Source organism: Phyllostomus hastatus, unplaced genomic scaffold (genome assembly GCF_019186645.2).
Source record: "Phyllostomus hastatus isolate PE091 unplaced genomic scaffold, TTU_PhHast_1.1 phas_contig_150, whole genome shotgun sequence".
Taxonomy (NCBI): Eukaryota; Metazoa; Chordata; class Mammalia; order Chiroptera; family Phyllostomidae; genus Phyllostomus; species Phyllostomus hastatus.
The window spans coordinates 32,152,217-32,179,854 of record NW_025333611.1 but is presented as its reverse complement, the minus strand read 5'-3'; the positions used below and the strand labels follow the sequence as shown (position 1 = coordinate 32,179,854).

The following is a 27,638-nucleotide window of genomic DNA, read 5'->3' as shown; positions in this document are numbered from 1 at the left end:
GAAACTTGCACTGGCTGTTTTAAAATACCGGATGTTGCCCTGGCTAGGTAGTCGGTTAGAGTGTCGTCCTGATATGCCAAGGGTGTGCGTTCCATCCCAGGTCAAGGCGCAAACAAGAGTCAACGAATGAATACATAAATAAGTGGAACAACAAATTGATGTTTCTCTTTCTCTCTGCCTTCCTCTCTGTCTCTAAAAATCAGTAAAAAAAAATCGGGTATTGGGTCCTGATGGAGTGGCCTCATCGGCTTCAACTCCTCCTGGCAGCAGATGCAGTGCAGCATTTTCTGTGGCAGGGTCCTGACCAGTTGCCCTCTGTCCTCAGGAATGACCCAGCGCCCCCAGCCCCTGGGTGGACAGGTGGGCGAGGGTGTTCTCCCCTGTCTCAGAGCTCTCTGTGTCCTGCTCTCTTTTCTACATCCTTTTAAACAAAACAAAGCAGTACATCCTCTCCCCTTGTTTGCAGATAATTTACCATCACATTGCCCTTCCAATCCAGGCTGGAACGAGCCATTCTAACTAATTCACTGAATTTTACAGGACGCCGAACCAGACTGAGATCATGGGATTGCTCAAGGTCACCCTGGGTCATGTCACACTTAGTAGGTGCCAGACTCACATCTCTGATTCCTACAGCAACATTGTTAGATTCTGCTCTGATGAAGGGTGTTTTTGTTTTTTTTGTAGGAGATATCTTATATTCCAAGGGCTACGTGTTGGATTACTCTTCTGTCTTAAATGGGTTTAAGAAAGGGATTATTCACCACCTGAAACAAAGCAGTACTTGTTTAGGAGTAACCCAGGTATCATTGCTGAGCAATCAAAGTCATTTAATTATATCATTAAAATCAATCCCATCAAAACAGCAAACACCACTAATGTATCTGTTTGCTTCTGGGCTTTCATCTGGCAAGGCAGGATGGTGGCCTTCTTCCGTATTGTTCATCAGACTGGCTTCTTGTGACCTGTCCTTGTCATTGCATCCCTGGCTGTGGGCTAGTACCAGGTGCCTGGAGCAGACCAGTCAGGGCTGAGCCGAGAGCCTCGTGGTCTCTCCACTGAGAGCTAGCAATCCTAGCTCTGCCAGGATCGGTAGGCAGTGAGATCCTTGGGCTGGTGGCCACTGAGGGGCTGGCACTGCTCTGGGCCCAAGGTGCAGAATGAGGAAGATGCAAAAGAAGGACACAATTCTGTTTCTGCCCAGAAGGGCTCCCCGTTTTGTTGGGGAGGTGGCACATCTGAATTGTATGGGATACTTGATTTTTAAAATTGCTTTGTTAACCAGGTGCTAATGTGTGAAGTAGTAATAAGCTGAGGGAGGTGTATTTCCAGGATGGCTGCCTGGAGAAAGGGGAGTTTTGAGTTGGTCTTCAAAGGTCTGGTAAGTTTTGTTTTTGTTTTTTTTTTAGGAAAAGAGCTAAGGGAGAGGTCAGCAGGTGGCATAGGTCACAGGGAAGAAGAGGGCACATTGGGTTGGCAATGTGTTGGGGACATGAGGGTGCTCAGATTGGTTTGGTGACGGGGCTGAAGCCTGGCAGCCAGGGTCCCTGCGCTCTCTCTGGGTTTGGTGTGGCCTCGGGTTTAGAGTATCTGAGAGCCAACTCTTGTGTTTCTGTCCTGCCTCCAACTTGCTCGTTTCTCTTAGCTGTACCACTATCCTCTCAAGCACCCAGACCTGAAACTGAAGACTTACCTTGGTCACCAGTCACCAAGAACTGGTCAGTCTTTGTTTAGTGTCTTTCACCAAGACTGCTTCCGGTCTGGCGCATCACTCGCCCCAGAACTGCTGTAGGAGTTTCCCACCAGCCCGTCACCTGTAGGTCTTGTCTGCCTCCAGGGGCCTGCAGGCTGCTCTGGTGACCGAGTTGGTCTCTGCTCAGAAAAATCCCACTTCTTTCTTATTACATCTTGTAAGATACATCTTCTCAGAAGGTTTTAAAGCTGCCCACAACCTGGCCCTAATTCTGCCTCTCATTACTTCCCTACAAGACGCCGCTTTACTCTGTGCGAGGTTAGAACTATAAGACGCCTGAGGGGTCACCTAGTCCTTCCCCTCACTGAAGAAGTGGGGAGACCAAGGCTCACACAGGGGAAGCCCAGAACATTAGGGACCACCATGTTGGAGCTGCACCCTAGACCCCCGGCATCTCAGGTCAGCTCTTTCCCACCGCTATGCCAGCTGTTCCTCACCTTCCTGTGTGGCATCCCGCCTGTCTTGCCCCGATCTTTCCACATCCCACTCACTTCTAGAAAGTTTTTCCTGACTCTTACACACTCAACACTAATAATTATTGCACGCTTACTGTAGGCTAGGCACTCTGGTAGACACTGGGGTGCAGTGGTGAGCAAAACAGGTATTGCCCCCATTTTCACAGAGCTCAGAGTATAGTGTGGGAGGGAGAACACAAACAAAGAAAACAATGAATATATAATTGCAAAGTGTGATCAGCGCCGTGAAGGAAATTCCTAATAGCTGATGTTCAAAGAACACTTACGGCGGAGATCCAAGGTGGCGGCAGAGCAGGTGGAAGCTTCATTCACTCCTCCCAGGACCAAACTGGAATTACAGCTAAATTATACAACAGTCATCCCGAAGGACCAACTGAAGACTAGCTGAAGAGAAGTCTTGTAACCAGGGATTACAGAAGAAGCCATATCAAGATTGGTAGGAAGGGCAGAGCCACAAAAAGGGCTGGCCCCACTCCTGTGGGCAGCAGCTGAGGTTTCAGAGTGATGTCTCAGCTGTGGGGGTCCTCCCTGAGAAGCATGGGGTCTAATCCTCAAGCCAGCTCCCCAGCCCAGAGCACCAGGGCCAGGAAGAGGCACCCATGTAGCATCTGCCTCTGAAAAGCAGCAGGGTTTCAGTTTGCCAGGGAGAGGTAGGAGTCTCCTAGAGACTCAGACACCATCTTAAAGGGCCAACACACAAAATTTTGTTCACAGCCGCTTTCCCTGGACTCCTGTGGAGGGAGGGAGGAGTGGACTAGAGGTGTGTGAGGAGAGTCTGCAGTTAGTGGCTCTGGGGAGGGAGCTGAAATCGTATCAGCCATCTTCTCTGACTATAATGATATGAAACTAGAATCAATCACAAGAAAAAAAATTGAAAAACACACAAAGACAAGGGAGGATAAATAACATATTACTAAATAATGAATGAGTTAACAATGAGATCAAGGAAGAAATCAAAAGATACCTTGAACAAATGAAAATGAAAACACACAACAATCTAAAAAAATCTACAGGACATAGCAAAAGCAGCCCTGAGAGGGAAATTTATAGCATTATAGGTGTATCTCAAAAAACAAGGAAAATCTCGATCTATCTTTAAACTTGAAGGAACTTGAAAAAAAGGACAACACAGCCTAGAGCAAAATTATAAAGATCAAAGAAAATAATAAAGATCAAGGCAGAAATAAATGAAATAGAGTAAAAAAAAACAATATGAAAGATCAGTGAAACCAAGAGCTGGTTATTTGAAAAGATAAACAAGATTGACATTCCTTTAACCAGACCCCCCCCCCCCAAAAAAAAGGACTCAAATAAATAAAATCAGAAATAAGAGAAGTGACAACTGACACCAAAAGAAATTCAAAGGATTGTAAGAAAATATGAACAGCTATATGCCAGCAAATTGGACAATCTGGACAAAATGGATTAATTTCTAGAAACATACAATCTTCCAAAACTGAATCAGGAAGAATCAGAGAATCTGAATAGACAGATTACACCTAGTGAAATTGAAGCAGTAATAAAAAAAAAACTTCCAACAAACAAAAGTCCTGGACTGAATGGCTTTCTAGGTGAATTTTACCAAACATTCAAAGGAAAACTAACACCTATCCTTCTCAAACTATTCCAGAAAATTCAAAAGGATGGAAGGCTCCCAAGCTCATTTTACAAGGCCAGCATTATCCTAATTCCAAAACCAGATAAAGACACTATGAAGAAAGAAAATTATTGGCCAATATCCCTGATGAACATAGATGCTAAAATCCTAACAAAATATTAGGAAACCAGATCCAGCAATACATAAAAAGATCATACACCATGATCAAGTGGGATTTATCCTGGGGATGCAAGGTTGGTACAATATCCACCAAGCCATAAGTGTGATACATCTCCTAAATAAAATGAAGGATGAAGACTTCATGGTCATATCAATAAGAAAAAGCATTTGATAAAATTCAGCATCCATTTATGATAAAAACTCTCTGCAAAGTGGAAATAGAGGGAACATATCTCAACATAATAAAGGCCAATAGGAGAAACCCACAGCCAGCATCATACTCAATGGGCATTCCCTTTAAGATCGGAAACCAGACAGGGATGTCTACTATCACCACTCTTCAACTTAGTACTAGAAGTCCTAGCCACAGCAATCAGATAAGAAGAAATAAAAGGCATCCAAATTGGAAAGGAAGAAGGAAAATTGTCATTATTTGAAGATGACATAACACTATATATAAAGAACCCTAAAAATTCCACCAAAAAACTACTAGAACCAATAAATGAATTAAGTAAAATAGTAGGACACAAAATAAACATCCAGAAATCAGTTGCATTTTTATACACCAACAATGAACTATCAAATAAGTAAGAAATCAATTCCATTCACAATTGCCTCAAAAAGAATAAAGTACCTGGGAATAAATTTAATCAAGGAAGTAAAAGACCTATACTTGGAAAATTATAAGACACTGAAGAAATTGAAGGAGATACAAATAAGTGGAAACACATACCACATTCACGATTAGGAGGAATTAACATAATTAAAATGTCCACACTACCCAAAGTCATTTATAGCATCAGTGCAATTCCTACCAAGATCCCAATGGTTTATTCCTCAGAACTAGAACATATATTCTGAAAATTTATATGGAACCATGAAAGATCCTGAATAGCAATAGCAATCTTGAGAAGAACAAAGTTGGAGGAATCATGCTCCATGATACCAAACTATACTATAAAACTGTAGTAATCAAACAGCATGGTACTGGCATAAAAACAGACATTATGGATCAATGGAACAGAATAGAGAGCCCAGAAACAAACCCACACCTTTATAGTCAATTAAATTTGGCAAAACAGGCAAAAAAATATGATAGAGTTAAGATAGTCTGTTCAATAAATAATGTTGGGTATATTGGACAGGTACTTGCAAAAATATGAAACTAGACCACCTTCTTACACCATACACAAGAATAAACACAAAATGGATTAAAGACTTAAATGTTAGATGCAAAACCATATAAATCCTAAAACAGAAACGGGCAGTAAAATCTCAGACATTTCTCATAGCAATATTTTTCTGATATATCTCCTCAGGTGAAGGAAACTAAAGAAAAAATAAACAAATGGGACTACATCAAACTGAAAAGTTTTTGCACAGCAAAGGAAATGATCAACAAAATGAAAAGACATCCCACTGAATGGGAGAATACCCAAAATTTATAAAGAACATGACACTTAACACCAAAAACCCCCCAAACAATCCACTTCAAAAATGGGCAAAGGACCTGAGTAGACACTTCTCCAAAAAAGACACACAGATGGCCCATAGACATATGAAAAGTTGCTCAGCATCACTAATCATCAAAGAAATGCAACAAAACCACAATGCACTTCATTAGAGCCACAATGAGATATATCACCTTACACTTGTCAGCATGATTATTACCAATAAGTCAGCAAACAACAAGTGCTGGCCAGAATGTGGAGAAAAGGGAACCCTGGTGCACTGCTGGTGGGAATGCAGACTGGTGCAGCCACTGTGGAAAACAGGGTGAAGTTTCCTCAAAAACTTAAAAATGGAACTGCCTTTTGACCCACTGATTCCACTTTGGGGACTAAATCCGAAGAAACACGAAACACTAATTAAAAAGAACATAATACATGCCTATGTTCATTGCAGCATTATTTACAACAGCCAAGATTTGGAAGCAGCCCAAATGCCCATCAGTAGATTAGTGGATCAAAAAGCCATGGTCCATTTACACAATGGAATAGTACTCAGCTATAAAAATGAAGGAAATCTTACCCTTTGCTGCAGCATGGATGGACCTGGTAAGCATTATTCTGAGTGAAATAAGCCAGTCAGAGAGAGACAAGTACCATATGATTTCACTCATATGTAGAATCTAATGAACAAGCTGATCTAACAAGCAAAATAGTGACAGACTCATAGACAGAGAGCAGGCTGACAGCTGTTGGGGCAGGACTGGGTAGAGGGTTGAGCAAAAAAGAAAAAGAGGAGCCTTGGCTGCTGTAGCTCAGTGGATTGAGCACAGGCTGTGAACCAGGAGGTCACCGGTTTGATTCCCGGTCAGGGCACATGCCTGGGTTGCGGGCTGGGTCCTCAGAGGGGGCCATGTGAGAGGCAACCACACATTGACATTTCTCTCCCTCTCTTTTTGTCTCTCTAAAAATAAATAAATAAAATCTTTAAAAAAAAAGAAAAAGAGGAAAAAACTCATGGACACAGATAACACTGTGGTGATTGCCAGGGTAAGGGTGGGGAGGAAGGTGGTGGGAGGTATGGGGGAAAAAATAGTGATGGACTGAGACTTGACTTGGGGTGGTAAACACACAACACTTATGGAGCAGTGGAGCTGGGAACTGACCCCAGGCAGTCCCTGCTGTTTGCCGGTGCAAGTGCCGCCTCTTGGACAGGAGTGCTGGGAGGGGGATCAGGGGAAGACCTCACTCGTGTGAGGGGAGCGGTCCGGGGAGGCCTCAGGAAGCAATACGCTGATGCATTTTTTTCTTTTTGCCCATTGAGGCATTTTATTTGCGCATATGTATTACGTCCTAGGAAAAGAATCCCAGGGCTTTCTGTCCTGTGTGTTTTTGCCTCCTTTCTTCCTGGTCTATGATGCCAGCTGAGGTTGACAGTACAGTGGGTGGGAGCAGGTTATTCTGCATTTTTCTAGATCTTTGAACTGCACATCAAATCTGGAACTGTTCACTCCACACTTGTTTAACCTGCTTGTGAGGTTCACAGCAATTTCCCAAGCTCTGTGATCCTCAGTGATTTCAAATTCACCAGTGTAACCAGGCTGCATCATAGTTGGAAACTGGACAGTGACTTTGGAACATGATCTACTAGGAACCTGGCATTTGCCGCTCCTTTTGGCATTGTTGATGCTCTTGAGAGCATCAGCCAGGACATTCACGTGCACCGTCATGGAGGCACGGAGGGATGGAGGGAAGAGTGTGCAATGACATGGAAGGGCTGTTGCCTGACTTTCAACAGAGCAATCCCTCCAAAGAAAGACTGCCTAGTGGAAGGAGGTGGGTGAAGGGCTGATGCATTTTCTTGAAAAGACCAGTCAGAGGACTCAGGAGGAGTGGAGGGGTAGGGAGTAAACATCGCATGGAGAGAATAGTAAGGAGCCTGTTGCATTCATCCAGGTGAGGTATCATCACTAGGAGATTGTAGACTGGTACAGCAACATAAGGGAAGCAAAGAGGTGTACAGATTGGAGCTATATTTTGGGGTTTACATGAGCAGGAACCAGAGGAACCATAGAAAATGCAAATATTAGGAGAAAATCCAAGTGTCTCTAGGGAGAAGTGATGGGTTATGAGGAAGGAGAGGGGTTTTGAAAGAATGACTCCCAGATTTAGGACCTGAAGGAACTGGGTGACTGGAAGTGACGTTTACTGAACTGGAGAATTGTGGGAGAAGGACAGGATGGGCTGCAAGGATCAAGATTTCTGGTGTGGACATTGCTAAGTGTGATTTGCTGTGAGACATCTACATGTGAACTTTAGAAGGTAGTTTCATGTCTGAGTTAGGGGCTCAGGGTAAGGATCTGGGATGAAGATATCTGGGGAGTCACAGGTGTGTGTCGAAGAAAGCAAGACAATAGATGCTGTCACTCAGGTGCAATTTGTCGTGTGAGAAGAGGAGGGCTCAGGCCTCAGTGATTCAGGGGTTGGACCGAAAAGGAGTTACTGGCAGGAGACTGAGAAAAACCTGTTAGCGACATGGGGAGAAAATCAGGCCAGTGTTGTAACATCACAGAATTCAAAAGGAGATGCTGTTTTAAAAAGAAGGGAGGAATCGGTTCTGCTGAGACTTCAAGTAAGATGAGCAGTGAAGGATGACCGCTGGATTAAGCAGCACGCAGGTCATCGATGACCATAGCAAGGATGGTTGGGGGTGGGGTGCCCGCCAGCCTGGAGAGGAAGTGGGGCTCATGTGCCCTCCACAGATCCTAATAGCCACACTCATTAGTCTGTTGTCTCTTTTTCCCATTTAGAATTCAGCCTGTGGATTACCTTGTTTGTGATGTTCTCCCAACCCTGTTTCAATAATGACCCTGTGAACATTAGGATTAGAAGGGATGAGGCAGCCGAGGTCTAGGGGTGAAGTGGTTTGCCAAAGTTGGCAATGAACCAGTGGCAGAATCGGGATGTCACTAAGCGTGACTTCGATTGTGCAATAGAGAAATGCAACTACTCACCTGTATTTCCCTCCAGCGAGGGTAGAAGCTCCTTGAGGGCAGAGACTTGGGTTGTGCTTGTGCACATCTCCTGCACCTAGCCCAGTGTTAACCTGGGTGCGTTTTTAGTACACCCAGGAAGATTGTAGGCACAATCCAGGGTCCCTGGATTGTGTTCACGGTGGGTGGTCCTAGTCAGTGTCCTTAGCCCCAGAGGGGACATAGTGGTTTTTGCCTTTTTGTCTTCTACAGGTAACTGCCTGAAACCCATTCTCACCAGGGGACTTTTCCTCCCTCCTAGACGCAGATGGTTCCTGATGGTGACCAGCTTGCTTGGCCACTGAGTTGCGGTGTGTGACGGGATGATCTGCAGTGCAACGGCGCGCTTCCCGAAAGAGCAGCAGTGGCCGTGCCTTTGTTCTGCAGGCAGATTTGAAGCATCAGAGAAAGGAGCCACTTAGGGCATCCCCAGGAAATTGCCTCTGATAATGAGAGCCCGAGGTTGGCACTTCGCACTTTGGCTGCACAGCTTCAGCTACCCACAGCTAGTCTCTTGTGAATCTTGGTGTCCTGAGGGCAGACTCTTGGTGTCCATGGCAGACTCTTCCGAGACTCCCCACAGTCTCACCCTGGGAGACGGCCACAGGCCCGTTCGATTAGGCACTCACTTGTTTCCAGACAATTCTGTTCGCCTCGGATCCTGTTTTTCCCTCCCTTCCCTTTTCTGTGACTGTGGCCCAGCACTCTTGGCTGATGTTTTTTTTTAGAAATCAGAACTTGGTGCATTCTAGCTAGAAATGTTTAACAGTCTATTGGATACATTTTTTGGAATTACTTTTGGAAATTTTGATGTAAAAATGTTGCTTTAAGGCCACTCTGTGTACAGGTAACTCTTTTTTAAAAATATTTTATGTATTTATTTATTTTTACAGAGGGGAAGGGAAAGAGAAAGAGAGGGAGAGAAACATCAGCGTGTGGTTGCCTCTCATGTGCCCCCTACTGGGGACCTAGCCTGCAACCTAGGCATGTGCCCTGACCGGGAATCAAACCTGCAACCCTTTGGTTCACATGCCAGGGCTCAATCCACTGAGCCACACCAGCCAGGGCCAGGTAACTCTTAATGTTTCATCATTTACCTGAAGTGCAGCCAAATCAGTTTTCTCCCATCCAAGTACTAGCCAGGCCCGACCCGGCTTAGCTTCTGAGATCAGATGAGATCGGGCGTGTTCAGGGTGGTATGGCTGTAGACCCAAATCAGTTTTCTTCGTGACAGTTTGGTCAGTCACACAGTGTTTTTTGAACCAATGGTGAGTGTCTGTGAGGCATTTGTAGCTCTTTGTTAGGTGACCTATGAAATGACAGAACCTTGCAAGGTTAGGGTTAGTAACCCCACTTTGCTAATGGGAAGTTACAAACCTGCTTGAACTTAGAGGAAGCAGGCAGTGGCCATCCTTCCAAGGCCAGGCTTCCTACCCCCGGCCACAGCTCTTCTCCTCCAACCCAACTCTGTGTTCTGAAGGGTTAGGGGATACTTCAGGGTGGGGATTGCAGTTGTTTTGGAATGTCCTAAACCTTTGAATGAACAACTCTGTTTATGGATTTTGAACTCTGTGTTCAGAATTGAGTCTGTTTCTTTGTTCTGTTTGGGAAAAAATGTTGATTTTGGAGGTCTTAAAGGGGGCTGTGTGTCCTTTGCACACTTCAAAGGAACGGGTGCTGCTGATAGGAATTCGACTTGTGAATTGCTGCATTCGTTTCTAATACTCGGATGATCAGTTATTTGTCCTAAGTTGATTACAGATTGGAGTTCAACTCCTATCTAGAGTGGAAAGTCACTTCCAGATTGGCCTGCAGAGAGCAGCTGAGAACTTTACTCTGCAAGTCGGAACTCTGTAGAGAGAAGATAAACTTGTCATGTATTGAGAGACCCCAGCTTTCTGAGCTACCGACCGTACAGCTTTGGGTACAGATGTGTGGAAGAGAGGGCCACTGTAATTCTGAGTGTCCGAAAGTACTATTCTGTTATGTGAGCTTGAGAGTAAGTCTTCTCCATCTTCCTGTTTGTTTAAAACTGCAAGCGTTATGTAGAAGGGTTTGTTGTTTATGGATTACTCATATGCCACAGAGGTCAGGCTGGCCTCGCAATCTCACAGAAATGGTACCACCATGTTACTTTATATGGTATGTTTAGCTTGTTAATAAATAGAACATTTTTCATCTTTTCCCCTGATTGCATAGTATGGTTTATGGTATAGAAAACAGAAAACTGAAAAGAAGAAAAATACAGTACCCGTAATTCTTCTGTTCACTTAAAAAACAGCATGTGTGAATGTGTGTTTTGTGACTGTTCGTGTATATAACATATATTTGGGGTCATATTGTAGGTTTTTTTTTTGCTCAGTTGCATTTTCACTTAATGTATGGTGAACATTTTTCCCTGTCAGTAAAATATTTTGCTTGATGATTTTTAATGTTGGAATGTACACCATATTCCATTGAAGGAATGTTTAATGTTATATTTAATTTAGCCAATACCTTTCTGCGGTAACTAACTGTCTTCACAGGTCGGGCTTTATGAGCCCACTTTTTCTGAATGCTCCGTATAGATGCTGTTGACCAGAGGGAGTCACACCAGGTTCTTGCTAAACACACTCAGGGCCTTGATGCCTATTGAGACCGTGCAGAGATCCCATTTACTCGTTTAAAAACAATTAAATAGAAATCATCGCCTAGATTGAATTGATCTGCTGAAGCTGAAAAAAAAAATCAAGACTTTTCCAGTTCCTTGAGGAGGTCAGAAAAAAATGTCAGCATTGTAGGGCTTTGTGGCCGCTGTTCTCACAACTTAGTGGAATGATGTAGGGAGTATTTTCATGGAAATGTTTCTCTATTTTAGGGATTTTTATTTTTCAGATAAAGAAGGCCGGTTTAATTCAGGAAGAGTTATATCATAGGAAATTAAATCTCTGCAAATCCTCTATCACGTTTCCGCCCGTGCCAGGTGTCTCTGGCCAGCGATGGCTTACAAACAGTTCAGGAAGAGTTTTGTAAAAGGAAACACTTCTGGGTTTTATACATAGTTATCTTTTTATTTTTGATTGGATAGGTAAGAGAAGCTTGTATTTTCCCTTTGTATTTGTCTCTGGCTGATGCTGCTGGTTCTCAAACTCAGAATGGTAATTGCTTGTAGTGATCCTTTAAAATTTCACCCCACGAGAATGTTTTCTTGGGTGCGATGGATGACTCTGAAGAACCTCAAAACATAACCAGTGATGCTGGCCAGGCGCTGGGGAGCGGCTGCTGCTTAGAGACCGGTAACCGTTGCATCTCGGTGTGGTGTGCTTGGCGGCATCTGATCATGTCGCGTGCTCGGGAACCATGAAATAATTTTCTTTTCAAGTCTTAGTGCATCATTTTTTCCAACCTTGATCAAAGGTCGGAAAACTAGCATTATATATGTAGCCAGGGTATTCGTAACTGTCTTACGTGCTTAATCTTTTGGATATTTGGTTGAAATATATCTACGCCTCTTAAATATTGAAAACATAATATTCTTTAATCTACAACTGCAGAGTTAAAATGAGTTTCATGTGAAATATTTAGTCGTGGACCACATCTTCAGGTCTCTCTATGCCACAGCGGTCTCATTTTTTCCCCCTTCCATTGTCTGATAGTGAGGTCATTTTCAGTCCTCTGAGAAATTCTATTCCCAGCCAGATGCAGCTCATATATTAAAAGTAGCACCTGTGGCTAATATCACAGCAGCTTACCATAAATTTACATGGTAACTAGGATTATATCTGTCAAGACGGTTAAAAAACATCTAGATTTAATTTGATTTCCAGTATTGTAGAAGCTCTCCAACATTTTGCTTCATAACTATATTTTAAAAGTTAAAAATCACTCCATTGTTAAGTTTTATAGCACTCCTAGTGCCCATTAAGTTGATTTGTTCAATGGAGGTCAGAGTAAAGCAACTTGGTTACATTAAGATCGGAAACCAACCCATTTGTGACAAATTTAGTCCTTTTGTGTGAATCTTCTCAGCGTCTCTGCGCTGATTGGATTCAGGTGTAGCTTATGTCAGTAGCGTTTAACCTCAAGAGAAGGAGTGGTGTGATTGGGTTGTCGTAAATTATGGAGCGTTTTGCCTTTGCTTGTTTCAGCGTGACTGTTGACTGCCGCCCGTGCCTGACTGCCGCCCAGCATCTGCTGGGACGGAAGGCGGGTTGAGAGGCCTCCTGGACAACTGGGGATGTGTCCTCATCCCTCCCCCGCTCCACGTGACCCTTTCTAAACGGCTTTCTTCCCCATCATCCTTCGAGTCATCTTCCACATGTTATGATTTGCACACCTGCAGTTATAAAGTTATTGTGGGGTGTCATTATATCATGTTGTTCACTGATTTTCCAGCATTTATGAATACAATAGTGATTTGCCGTAAATCAAGATAACTTACAAGTTACAGGGAATCTGCTCCTACAAGTAAGAATTGAATGATTAATTTCTTTGGTGTCCTCCCAACTGAACCTCCATCCTTAAAATGAACCTGGTAACATTTTTCTTTGTATTCGTGAAAAATAACTCACAGTTCAGAACTGAATTAAAGTATAAGTTCAACCTTCAGGACACTTAGTATTTTAAGGCATGTGAACAAAAATAAGCCAATTAAGAAGCAAGCAACATCTTTTTCTTAATCAGTAGTTGTAACTGCCTTAGCAATGACCTTGCTCCTGAGAGAGAGGCCCGTGGTGTGCTGGCGCTGAGGGTAGGGCAGCGTGCAGCATCTTAGCGCACGGCCCGTGTCCCCGAGTGGGCATGTCTGCTTGGCGTTGGGACTCAGTGTGGCCGTCGTTCTGGAGGTGAGTTTATCTCTGAGCCTGGGGCTCACCAAGGCAGTGGAACGGTAGCCAAGAATTACTGTGCGGAAAGGGTTGTGGTGATGGGAAAACCGATGAAGAGCAAGGCCAGAATTATAGTTATATATATTTAGTGTGTTACCAGGTGTAATTAATCACTTAAAGGTATGAGGAAATACCTATTAATGACCAATTTGGAGGCTTGTAAAATATCTATTTGGGTGAATTATGACATCTCTTTTGTATTTGTGTCCCTAGGGTCAAGTCAGCTCCTAGGGGAGTTTAGGTGCCCTCCGTGAACCTGCTGCAGTTTCTACTCTGTGGAAGGGAAGGCTGCAAGTACATGCCCAGCACCAGTCTGTCACATAGCCTTTCTGATCTCTTCCTCCTCTACCACCCTTACTTCTTAACTCATCTCCACGGTTGACCTCTCTGCCCTCTCCCACCACACTGTCAGCTCCTTGAGGGGCAGGGACTGTGCCCCAGGGCCTGGAGCCCAGGCAGGGCAGCAGATGGGTAAATGTACCCCACACCTTCAGGCACAGACTATTAGGAAGATTCTGAGTCTTCCAGTTACGTGAAAGGTTTCAGATCTCGTATGGTGAGCAGAAACATAGGAAATTGGTGACTTGTTTTGCTGACCAGATTCTTGTTCTCAGTCTTCCATTCCAGCTGGTGGCACATGTGATTCTGTTTCCAGAGGTGTCAGTTGGCATTGTGAAGGGAACAGGAGCCGTGAGTGTGTCGGTGATGTGGCTCCCCTTGCCATGTAGCCGCCTTCGGGCTCCCAGGGGTCAGCCTCTGCAGGGGTCAGCCTCCACAGGGCCCAGGAGCGGCGTCTCTCAGTGGCCCATGACACAACCTTAGGAGGCTGATTTTGAGAACAGAAATAAAACTTATTTTAGAAGACCTCATTTTCAGAGAAGTATTATTTCAACTCAATGCAGAAATGAGTTAACCCTAAAATAATCATTGACTTGAAGTACCCAGTGTCAGCTTTTATCACTCATTAATGCTGTATTACCTTAAGTGGTTTATATATAGGAGAAATGGCTAATTGAAAGCCAAGTGGACCGATTTTTTAGCACTAAGTATGTATACTATTACATACTTAGCACTTAGTATGTAAGTATTTTTGCATACATTTGCTTATAAGATAATATTTACCTTGGTTCTTTCATAAGCAACATCTCGTTGAAAAATAGAAACTGCTATTAACTGCATTTTTATTTAAAATTTTGTTTTAAGCCATGTAACATAGTATTATATAATTGGTTTTTCATGTGATAGTATATGAGTAAAGTATTTATTCTAATGAATTCCTCATTTGGCAAATTTTGGCTGTTATAGTTGCTATTTGATGAACAAATATATTAATTTTACATGAAAAATGTCATTACATCAATACAAATTAATTTTCTTAAATACGTGCAACTTTTTTTCACTAAATTATTAAAAATAAGAAACTGCTACAATGAGGCCACGCTGTAACGCTAGGACTGTGATGTTCTGGACTGTAATTAAAGAACGGGCTCTGCTGGTGAATGTTGGGAAGAGGCAGAGAAGAAAGTTAGAATCCATTGCCTATTTACAAATTAACGATTACCTGCCACAAGCACATCAGACCCACACAGCGGACATCCGCTAATCCAGTGGTTCGCCGTTCCGGGCTCTAATGCACACTGTTTTACACGTTAACGGTTTTGAAGTTCCAGCCAAGGCTGACCTTTCACATGTGCTCCGTTCACAGTAGGGATCTCCACTCACTGCTTCCTGTCAGGATGGATTATGGTGACACAGCCCAGGGCTCACTTTGGCTGCAATTAAGTTTTTGATCAGAATTATTTCGTTCACAAACAATCACATTTGTTAAAATGTTACATCTGCCCTGAAAGCCACTGGCAGCCTCTCAGTTTATCAGTGTGATGGGAGTGTAATTCTTCATTTGTTTTTCATAAAATGGCAAACCATCTTATATATGTTTTTTAATTTTTTCTTTTGCTGGTTTCTGCCTTCCATTTTGTTGGGTTTGGAAGGAAACTATGTCTCAATATTAGTATGAATCTGCTGGTAGATTTTGGGAATTTGAATGGAATGGTTTTTGGTGCAGAACAAAATTGTCCAGTTGAGCCAAGACTCAAATATTATTTCCAAAAGTTGTTAGTGGCGGTTTTGTCTCTCACACGAGGAAACGTTTTAGCTTTGTGAGTATGGGGCTCGAGGTTTTGGTCTTTGGTCTGTAGTTCCTGTGGTGTCCGTGCCTATGATGTCGCTGTCTCAGTTTTTATCACAAGGTACATCTCAGGGTCCATCACCACTGCCATCGGCCTTGGGCATCGGCACCGAAACTGTCAGGAGCACTGTTAGCCTTGCCTCTCATGGTTCTTTGACAAGCTTTTTTTAAAAAATATATTTTATTGAGTACGCTATTACAGTTGTCCTATTTCCCCCCTTCACTCCCCTCCACCCTGCACACCCTCTCCCACCCACATTCCCCTCCTTTAGTTCATGTCCATATGTCATAAGTTCTTTAGCTTCAACATTCTTTGACAAGCTTTTAAAAGTCGTTTTCTCATTGAGAAGTGGCAGCAGAGATATACAAAACAGCTTTTTGGCTGACCATTTTGTCCGTAACATGGTGTGGGGATCAGTGGAACTTTTGAGTTTTGTAGCTGATTTTCATTATCTGTCCAGTGTCGTCATCCTTTTGTGAACCCTCCCGCTTTGGAGGAGAAGAGACTGTTGACATGGTAGTTGCGTGTGTTGGGTGGGGTACTTGGGGAGCACAGGATCAGAGTATGACTTAGACTAGAAATTAACCTTTGACCTAATTTTGTGTGAGCGTGGAGGCTGAGGTAGTGCTGGGGGCGGGGAAAGAACACAGGAGGTTGTGAAGTTAGGAATGCTTGAATGCTGCCTGAAATCCAAGCATTAAGCATGGAAATTTAATTGCTTTTTAAATATATATGTATATTTAGAATGCTATTAGAGGAATTTATAACCACCTTTAAAAAAATTGCATTGAAACCCAAACCATTTCCCATTTATTCTGATGTAACTAAAGTCATTTATAATTAACTCACAGAATTACAAGTGGCCAAAGAAAGGTGCTGCACCAAAAACATCTCTTTATTTAGCCATAATTTTAAAAACTTTAAAAATAAAGTAGGGCTTACCTATACTTCTAAAATCCAGAGGCTTTACTTAAATGAATAATATAAATACTGGCTATATTAATTTACCTTCATTTTCTCTGTTGTCAGATTTGTGAGCAGATTTTTCATAAATGCATTACCATAACTGTGTTTTTAGTTTTAAAAATATCATATTTGGAATATACCTGATTATCTTTACCATTTAAAGGAAATACCGAATAGTATTGAATTTTGAGAGGAAACACCAACCTGGAACCTTCTCCAGATAGTGACATCAAGTTCCTTTCAGCTGCCACAATTGGGGACCACCCTGCCTTGTTATGGAAAGTGGTGCACACACAGAGGTGACTGCCAGGACGTGTACCTGTTTTACAAGTGTGTGTGAATGGAGTTGTTGATTTTCTTACGTTCAGATTTTATTGTGTCTGTTGGTTTTGGAGATTTTGAAATCTTTAGCACTTTGTATCCGTAACCTGTGACGCCCATGTCGTGCGCATGGCGCTCTGCTGGGTCGTGGGAGCCTCCGTCAGCATTGACGGGTCCCACTGCAACCCCAGGCAGCCAGGACACAAGGACTCGGAGCGCCCAGTCTGTGTAGTACATTGGAGGCACCGAGTCCTATGCAGCGTCCACTGTGCATGTGCGCGAAGGCTCCAGGCTTGCACCGTCGGTGCATGTAAGGAGGGCAACAGGTGAAACACGTACGAGGGTTCAAAAGTGCTCTTTCAGAGCGGCTGAGACAGACGTTTGTGCCTTGGGGTCTGTTCTTACATTGTATGAACCTGAAAGATAAATTGGCTACTTCACTGCCTTAAAGTCATAGTAGAGCTTGTAAAAACACTTCTGAGGGACGACGTAGGTCATTCATGTCAGAGAGAGAACTCTCGATTCTCCCCTACCAGGAAAATCAAAACCCTAATTTTTAACAACAATCTGATTGCTGGTTTAGGGAGACACAGTCTGTGCTCTGAGAATAATCTTTAAAAAAAAAATCACCAGGGTATGCAGCACTCACCACTTTGTGCTGGTCACGTGGCACAGTGGGCGAAGCCCTGCTGTTGGAGGAAGCCGCAGCTGAGAGAGGAGTCCCTCTGCAGGGCAGGGGTGCTAGGCCTGTACCCCACGTGCCCTCTCCCTTCCGGGACTCTCTTTGTCGCAAGACTATTCAGCACCTCTGTATAACATTCTGTGTGAGCCCAGAGAGGTTTAATGTTAAGGCAGAACACCTTTTGTACAGAAAATTGAGACAAAAAAATCATTAACGCCTGCTTTTTGGAGCCTTGGAGATTTGGCCCAGGCAACTGCCGCAGCCCCTGCCAGTGCCAGCTCTGTTGGTCTCAGGAAGCCGGGCTGTCTGGATTATGCATTTCTTTCAAAAACACCCCGATTTATTTCTGACCTCATGCCCACTCCCTATATTCACAGCTCAGCATAGTTTTTGTTTTATTTTAACTCTAGATTTGCAAATGGTCATAATTCTCAAGGTTGCAATGATGAATACGTCTCAGAACACGAGGGAGCGTGTGGCCCCGGAGTTTGTACAGGGTGTCCCAGGAGGAGATTAGGCAGGCTAAGAGGGTAATGGGGACTTTGACCTCATTGTGAAATGCTATGAATATCACAGTTTGGAAAAGTTAGGATGGAGATCGTTTCACAGCAGTCAGTTGTCCCTTGGTACTACTGCTGGGAATCGCTTCCAGGACCCCTCACAGATACCAAAATCAGTGGGGTTCCTTATATAAAATGGCCTGTGAACTAGACGTGGGGTGAACAGCGCTCGAGTGAGTGCTGGAGAAAGACCGAGTGTCTGTGGAATGGCGGAGGGCTGCAGCAACCCACTGCACCTTGCTCGTGTGGGTTCAGGGTGGTGCTTGTGGAGTGTTGAACTCTGATTTTGCCTTTTGGAGCTTTGTGGGATTGGTTTTGTTTTGTTTTTTTTTTTGATCCATGGGTGGTTGACTCTGGATGTGGAACCTGTGGGTGTGGAGGGCTGACTGTGCTCTGTTGTCTAAGCACTAAAGACAGAAATACATGAAGCTCTTTTTTAAAAAAATTAACTTTATTGGGGTGACACTGTTTAATAAGATTATATAGGTTTCAAGTGTACAGCTTCTATGATACATCTTCTGTGTGTCTCATTGTGTGTTCACTACCCAAAGTTAATCTCCTTCCGTTACCATACATTTGACCCCTTTGCCCTCCTCTTGCTTGCCCTCACTCTCTCTTTTCCCCTGGTAACCACCATGCTGTTTTTGTTTGTTTGTTGCTTTCTGTTTTCTATCCTGCACATCAGTAAAATCACATGGTTCTTGCCTTTTCCTGTCTGACTTACGTTGTTTAACATGATAGTCTCAAGATCCATCTGTGTTGTTGCAAATAGCAGTGTTTTATCTTATGGCTGAGTAGTCATCCATTGTACACATGTACCGCATCGTCTTTATCCAGTCTTCTATCTGTCAGCACTTCGGTTGTTTGCATGTCTTGGCACCATGCAGTGAATAATACTGCAGTGAGCATGGGGGGACATGTGTCTTTATGAATAAATGTTTTCAAAGTTTTCAGGTAGGTACCCAGGAGAGGGATTGCTAGGTTATAAGGTAGCTCTGTTCTTATTGTTTTGAGGAACCTCCATACTGTTTCCTGCAGTGGCTTTACCACTTTACATTCCCATCTGCAGTGAATGAGGACTTCTCTTACATGTACCTAGCTCACCCTGACTCCTTGACAGGTCCTCACTGCCTCTCCTTGGTCCTTTCCTGGACAAATTGAGGAGCTGAGTGTGGAAATTGCCCACAACTTGCAGGTGGCATGCCCACAGTCACATGTGTGGCTGGAAGAAGTATTTGAGGATGAGAACTTGGGTCTCAGAGAAACCTGTTTGGGGATCTTTCTCCAGGACACACTGCCTGCAGGTGGGAGAATTTGTTGACAATGTCCCTGTCGTTTCAAGTGTGGTAGGTGGAGGTTCTACCAGGTTCGAGTGTTAGGGTTTTGTCACAGCGGATTGTTAATACCTGAACTAATTGGTTGCTTTAGTAGGTGCTGAACTAAAGAGGGTTTTATTATATTATCAAATGTTTTCACTGGACATTAAAAAAGAATTAAAAAATAACTTCTAATTTATTGCATAAATCCCCAATTAAATAGTTGCTCTTCTAATTTTGCCCCTGAAACTCCTCCATGTATACTGGTAGAGAATTCAAAGAATCTTTATATTCAGAAGACCTGGCTTAAAAGATATATTTGGTGTACATGTCTCTCTACTACATGATTTAACTATTTACATGAAATAATTTCTAAAAGAGAAAATTACCCATTCTATGCGAGATTGTGCAGCTTCTAAAAAATAAGTAAAGAAGACCAGGAGCCACATGGAAAATGAGTAGGATGTTTTCATGTTAAAAGAAGTCTCAGGATACACAATAAATAAATATTATCATGACAGTTGTGGGAAAAGGGCAGGAGGAAAAACTAAAAACAAAATATATAATAGCTTTTTCTAAGCTTTTGTAATGCTTTATTTTCTCTTGCAATCAAATTTTTAAAATTACAACAGGAAACTTATTTTTGCTATAATTAGCATTGAGGTAAAAGAAATAAATGGAAAATGGATATTCTGGTGCCAGGCATTTGTCCTAAATGCACAGGTGGGGACTGGGGAGTTGGACACACATGTACTGGAATCCCAGCCTCGCATTTCACGAGGGCGTGCCTGCGGGTGTGTGACTGGTCCTGGCCAAGCCCCAGGTCTCTGCTCTGTAGAACAGGCGCGGTGGTCTGTGCACAGGTGGTGTGAACTCTAGCCCTGTCCTCGTTACTTAGTGAACGCCTGTCGTGTTTTCCCCTTTCCTTCTTCGTCCATAGGACTGAGCAGTGAGAATCAGTGGGATCTCAGGCCTTGAGAAACACTAAGGTCCATAGTCAGGAATAATCAGTTATGTTCAGAAGGTGCCACCTGATCAGAAAAGAGTCTCCTCGGGTGTTTCTGTGTTATTGATAAAGTAACTTACGGTTGATGCTGAAATAATCCAAAAGTAATCAGAGATATCCTGTTCCTTGTGCCTACTAGATGCTGCTGCAACTACTATTACCTAATATTCTTTTTTCTTGAACATTACTGTGTGTGTAAGGGCACTTTGCTGTGCGATTGGTGCATATTACCTCCTTGTGCCCAGATGGGAATTTCAGCCCAGCCAAGTCATGCATGTATAATGATGGCTTGTTTGACATCTGGGCTTAGAGCCCAGGTTTTAGATTTGTATGCTGGATAGCCTTTTTGTCTCATTGCACTGCTTCTGATACAATAGATGTGTTTTTGAAATGTTCTAGTCCTCAACACCATTTATTGAATAAACTATCTTTAGTCTATTGTATGTGCTTGTTTCTTGTGTCAAATATTAATTGACTATAAAGATGTGGATTTATTTCTGGGTTCTCTAATCTATTCCATTGATCTATGTGTCTGTTTTTATGCCAGTACCATGCTTTTTTGATTACCATGGCCTTGTAGTATAGTTTCATTAGGTACTGGGATTCCTTCAACTTTGTTCTTCTTTCTCAAGATTGCTGTTTGGGGCCTTTTGTGGTTCCATATACATTTTTGAAATATTTGGCCTAGTTTTGTGAAATAACATCATTGGTATCTTGAAAGGAATTGAGTTGAATCTATAGATTGCTTTGGTTGTATGGGAAAATTGGACAGATATGTGCAGAAAAGTAAAACTAGGTCATCTTCTTATGTCACACATAATAATACATTAAAAAATCGATTAAAGTCTTGAAACTTAGACCTGAAACCATAAAATCCTAGAAGAAAACATAGGCAGTAAAATCTCAGACATTGCTTATAGCAATATTTTTTTCTGATATATTTCCTTAGGCAAGGGAGACAAATGAAAAAATAAACAAATGGGACTACATCAAACTAAAGTTTTTGCATAGCAAAGGAAACCACCAACAAAATAAAAAAGCAACCCACAGAATGGGAGAACATATTCACTGACACATCTGATAAGGGGTTAATATCCAAACTTTATAAAGAACTTAAAAAACTCAACAGCAAAAAAAATAAATACTCCAATTTTAAAAATGGGCAAAGGACCTGAAAAGACACTTCTCCAAAGAGGACATAGGAATGGCCAATAGACATATGAAAAGATGCTTAGCCTTACTAATCATCAGAGAAATGCAAATTAAAACCTCAATGAGATAATCACCTCACACCTGTCAGAATGGCCATCATCAGTAAATAAACAACAAGTACTGTCAAGAATATGGAGAAAGGGGAACCCTTTTGTACTATTGGTGGGAATGCAGACTGGTGGAAAATAGGGTGAAGTTTCCTCAAAAACTTAAAAATGGAACTGCCTTTTGACCCACTGATTCCACTTTGGGGACTAAATCCGAAGAAACACGAAACACTAATTAAAAAGAACATAATACATGCCTATGTTCATTGCAGCATTATTTACAACAGCCAAGATTTGGAAGCAGCCCAAATGCCCATCAGTAGATTAGTGGATCAAAAAGCCATGGTCCATTTACACAATGGAATAGTACTCAGCTATAAAAATGAAGGAAATCTTACCCTTTGCTGCAGCATGGATGGACCTGGTAAGCATTATTCTGAGTGAAATAAGCCAGTCAGAGAGAGACAAGTACCATATGATTTCACTCATATGTGGAATCTAATGAACAAGCTGATCTAACAAGCAAAATAGTGACAGACTCATAGACAGAGAGCAGGCTGACAGCTGTTGGGGTTGGAGGGCTGGGTGGGGGTGTGGAGGGAAAAAGATTCATGGACATGGACAACAGCGTGGTGATTGCAGAGGGGATAGGGTCTAAGGGGGATAAATGGTAATGAAAAAATACAATTAAAATAAAATAAAATGTTCTAGTCCTGTGCAAATCAAGTAAAAATGTAAATATGTTAAGCACAGTTTAGCCATTGCCTTATTGATGGACATTTGGATTTTTTAAGATGTTCATCATTACATCAGTTCTGTAACAAGCATCCTCAGGTCTCCCTGAGTACAGGTGTCAGCGTTTCCTTAGATCTAAAACTGAAGTTGTGGGATAACCCTCTGGTACACAATTAATAAAAAAATGAAGGTTCAGGATTATGAGACGGTCGGGGCTTTGGGACAGTCCCATTGCAGCCCAGTGATGACAAGGCTCGTCGCCATCAGAGAATCCCTGCCCATGCGCGAGGCCAGTGTGACTCAGGGTTACCTGAGCCCTCGTGACTTCAGAGCACCGGGAGCCGATTTCCAAGTGGTTCTAGAAGTCTAGGAAGGTACGCATGAAGTGCAAAGATCACGGGAACAGGAATAACCTGTGGGGCCTTGGGCTGGGTTGTGAGTGCCTTAGGGCAAAAACAACTCTCCTACATTCTTTACCAAGGTCACTGTTGACAGCACTGACTGGGAAGGTCACCAGCAATACTGCAGATTCGTACTCTGTTACCTCGAGCTTTTACAGTTGTGCGTAGTGTTACATTCAAACCTGAGTTACTGAATGTTGATGGAAAAAATACTTGAAAGTGATATTTTCCCTTTAATTTCCCAACTGAAAAGGGTCCAAGCTGTGACAGAAATATAACTACTTGTCTCCTTTCCGGTGAGACTGAAAAATGGGCTCTGCATATGCTGGACTCGAGGTGGGGTGTTGCGGTGGGGACCTCAGTGGAGCTGGAGGTGGGAGGCAGGCGCCTGGTCTGTGCTAGGCCCGTGCCTTCCAGTCGTGTTTGAGGAGCTCACTGCCTTCAGTGGAGGAATCCTGTTTTACGCTGGTCTTTATGGGCAAAGATAATTACATATATTTGCCTGGGTAAGCAAATCAATAAGCTTGTAATAAGGTGTATCAGACCATTTCTTTGGCAGGACTGACCAGAACAGCTTGTGAAGCAGAGCCGTTTCCAATGGAGCATGAAGAGCTTTGAAAATTCTCAGGAACAGCAGAAAGCAGTATTTGAAACCACTCTTAAACAATTGTTTGTTTTCCTCTTCCCCAACCAAGTTTATAAAAATTTGGTCAGACAGGCATTTTGTTTTGATTTAAAATATTTTCAGTGAATTGTTATCTGCCGAATGCACATGTGTTTCTGCACTTTTTCTTTCACAATTGAAACTTTAAACCCTTTCCTTAAGTCCTCCTAAAAACCTCCCTGCCCAGTGAGGTTTGCCCATATGAGGAGGGAAGGGGTTTGGACCCTGGAGAACCTCGCAGTTTGAAATCTGCCTGCGCAGTCGTGTCCCAGAAAGGGCCATGGTTACTGCCATGTGGACTCTTTGTCTTTCTCTTCCACCAGGTTCCTTGTCCCCAAAGACATGGGTTCACCTGGGTGTTTCAGCTTGGTTAATCAGACCAGCAGTGCCTGTGACCACGGCATGAGGCATGATTGAAGCATTTATAAAAATTTGGCTCATAGTAAGCCCCATAATTTGTTTTAAAGAATTACCTCTTCAGTGACATTCTAAAAAACCTCCAAAAGATTGTGGTTTATAACACCACACCTGGTCCAGATTGTACTGGATGAATCCATATTTGCTTCATTGTAAATGATTTTGAGGGTGGAATTCTTGGATTGTTTTCTGTCTTGTAAGCCCTTGACATTGTACTGGTACCTGTGTGCACACAAACCTCCGGACATGGGAAAGGCCAGCTCAGCCTCCCACTGAAATGCAGGTTGGCTGCGTCTATGCTGCATGTTCCTAGAATGAGGAAATGATATGACAATAAACAGAAATGCCCTTGCTGAAGAGAGAAGGGAAGCTGGTGTTTATCTGGTCAGGTGGTTTAGATTAGCCGTGATGCGGCTCTGTATTATGTTACTTTAAATCATTGTGTCCCAACAGGACATAAATTACGAAGATTGTTACAGTATGTTTCATCCTATGTAAGATCAACAAATTGGAATAATTTTTTTATAGGAAAATCACAGTGCTTTTGGCAAGGCTATTGAAGCCTTTAATTTGACTTGAGTATTTCTAAAATATTATTGCCTAATAGATAAAGTATGATTTGCATAAGGTATGAAATAAAAAACTGAAAAGAAAGGGGAAGGATTTCTCTTTAGCAACTGCATCAAATGGCTGCGCACTCCCACTCCTCCCACTCGGTACCTGCGTTTCTTTGTCCCTGTGCTTTGGTGCTGGTCATGCGTGTGCCGTCCCTCTGGCGGGTGGTGAACGAGTCAGTCAGTGTCCGGTGCAGAGACCAGCCCCTCCGCCCTCACCTGCACAGCGGGGATGCCTGCCCCAGGCGGGGTGGGGGCGGCTGAATCGGAGCCTGCTCTAAGGAGGACAGAAACAAGCGGTTCCATTTCAGTCCATTCAGGAAAACAAACCATTTTTTCCTTTCAGGATTTTGTAAATTATTTAAAAAACAAAACAAAACAAAACCCTAACCCCCCAAACTTTAGTTGATCAACAGCTCAAGTTAAGGTAATTTACATTTGACGATTGCAAAAAGACTCAACTTAAGGAAGCATTTATTCTTTTAAATGTTTCCTGTATTCATTACTATTTTCTGAGTTATTGGCCTTACTTGTGAATTTTTAACACAGAGACTTGTAGTCATTCATTCGTATTCAGGATGCAACTAAGTTTATTTGGCTACACAGAGTAAATTTTCTAGATTAAAAAAAGGCGTGAAATTACTGTGTGTAGGACCCAGGCAAATTGGAACCCATTCAGTGTTCCACAGTAGCACCTTTCTGTGCAGCGCCCTCCGTATGTTTGCATGAGACCTTCTCACACAGCGAAGTTAAAGAGGAGTAGAGCTTCCAGTTTCCAGAGACTAGGAGAGAGGAGAGGTTAGGATTCTCGCAAGGCATGAGACAGAGGAGGATTAGAACTTTTTTGGCAGGTGATACTGCTCACCAAACCTTGTGAGTCTTTGATACCAAACACAGGGTAAGTGCCAAGCTTATTTTACTCTCCGTGTGTCTCAAACCCTGAGAGTTTTCTTTTTTCTGTAGTAATACTGTTTGAAATGCAAAAACAAGGACGTACCTCACTTCAGTCTATAAGGGTGGCAATAGATCTCTCCTTAAGCCTCCTCATAGCAGGTTGGGGATAAATTCTGAATATATTGTGGTTTGCTTCACCTCAGCGTCTGAAGACTGACAGGTTCAGGGACCTTTCCGAGTTCACAACCTGGGTGTGCACTTTGAAACAAATAAATACAGACACCTTCTGAGATGGTCTTTTTCCTCCCCGGCTTCTTCTGGATTGGCACCGTTTTCTGAGAAGCGCGTCTGGCAGGCTGCCTTCTCCTAGTGACGCCTCACAGCCAGCTCTCCCTGGAGGTCGTCTGTGGCCATACCAGCACGTGTGATCGGGCTCGCGCATTTGGGTGATGTATTTTTCTTGCAGAAAATATCGGCAGTGCTGCCAAAACTGTGCTTAAGAACTCTTAATAGTAAAATTGATTCCTTTTTAAAAATAAGTAAAAGAAAAGGTAAATATGTATTCGTTGATGTTTTGCAGACCTTTTTATACCATCTGATGTTTTGTGCAGCAGGATGAGACTGGTTTACAAAATGTACACAGCTCATAGACATGTATTTACCACTGAGCCAAGGTAGGTGTTGGCTCGTCTCATTGAAATGTTTTTGCGTGCCCCCCCCCCCCCCGAGCCCTCTTTCTCCGCTGCCGCCCTTTTGGTTATTGTTGTAGGGTCTTGACTTGCAGTTTAATTTAATGGGTTCCAGTTTGAGCAGGAGACTTTTTGCCTTTTCTCTCTCTCTTTTTAAAATTAGGTGCATATAGATTTTTTTTATTACAATAATAAGGCAAGACAGTTTTATGTCAATGTAAACTGGAATTATATAGTGTGAGTAGTAGCTGTATCTCTTAGAAGGAGCCAATTGATTATAAAGAAGACAAAGCAGAGAGTAGAGTGCTATTTAGCATATTCAATTTTTAAAAATGCATTTGTCCAGATACTCCATATATCTTAGTGGTTTGGGTGCATGAAGTTGAAGAGATATTTTTCTATATAAATTTGAATTTTATATAAATTTTATAATGATACCAAGGAGTGTAAATACGGGTGGGTTATCCATTGTCAGGAACGAAAACCTCTGACGGGACTTCCTGAGGCAGCTGGTTGGCATGAATGAGCAGTGAGTCTTCAGGAGATACTTTGATGTTTGGGAGCTCTGAGTAAACGGTTTCTCTTGGTGTGAATTTTGAAACCAGTGTCTCAGTCTGCTTTAGGGGGAAAGGATGGATAGAAAACTGGTGAAATGTGTCGATCAAGAGAGCACAACTGGATTCTGAGAGATCCTAGCAGGAGCTAATCAGACTAAGCTGTTGGTCTGCCCAGGAGTAGCTGGCTGATGCTGATACAGGGAGCTATAATTTCAGCTTACAGGCAGACAAATTCGGAAATGCGTAGTGTCTTCTCAGGGGAGCGATATTCTCACCTTGTGACCATCTTGGCCAGAATGGCTTGTGGCACACATCAGCCGTGCAGAATCTGTCTGGAGAACTTTCACTAAGAATGGGACAGAAGCGAAGAGCCCTTAGGTAAAGTCGTGTGTAAGGTGTTTACGTTGGTTAGATGGCTGCCTGGAGAAGAGTAGACCTCTCCCAAAGGGCTGTCTTCCTTGCCTAGGAGCTCAGGAGGAATTTACTAGTGTAATTAGAAATCGTAATTCTGCAAAGGAACACTGGGTTTGCACCTTGCCTTTTCATTGAACAGCTTATCTTGAAGGTGCTACTGTGTAATTAGCTAACAGAGCTGCCTTATTTTTCCAAGTGGCTTTTGAGGGTATTATGGTAATTTCCAAATATGGTGACTTAAGAGCTTCCTTTTTTTTTTTAAGGCTCTAAGATGTTATGGTGTTGTGAGTACAGCTTTGAATGTAATGTGGAGAGGTGAACATGCTCTCTCATAGAGGGTGTACTTCCTACCAGCTGAAGGGGCACTAATTTAGCTGAGGGGACAGCAGAGCAGGCCATTCCTCCAGGGACTTGTGGACATTGTCTCAGTGCCTAGGGAAGCCAGTTTTAATTTCAGAGTTGGATACTCTTGGCCTGAGTCATCGGAAATGTTGTGTTCTAAGTGGGTCAAGTAGAAGGCAGGTGAGACTAGTGGCCTGAAGTTGGTGGGGGTTGTGCCTGCCCTTCCCCCCATACTGGACTGCCTAGGTAATGGTCATCATG

General features: G+C 42.8%; 1 protein-coding gene and 1 pseudogene across 4 annotated transcripts in view; one reads left to right on the top strand and one right to left on the bottom strand.

Annotated features, from left to right (window-relative positions):
- Positions 1 to 27,638, top strand: part of PCBD2 (pterin-4 alpha-carbinolamine dehydratase 2) — a 56,910-nt gene that overhangs the window by 16,717 nt on the left and 12,555 nt on the right. The gene's annotated exons all lie outside the window — the stretch shown is intronic.
- On the bottom strand, positions 6,808 to 26,907 carry LOC123807649 (annotated as a pseudogene).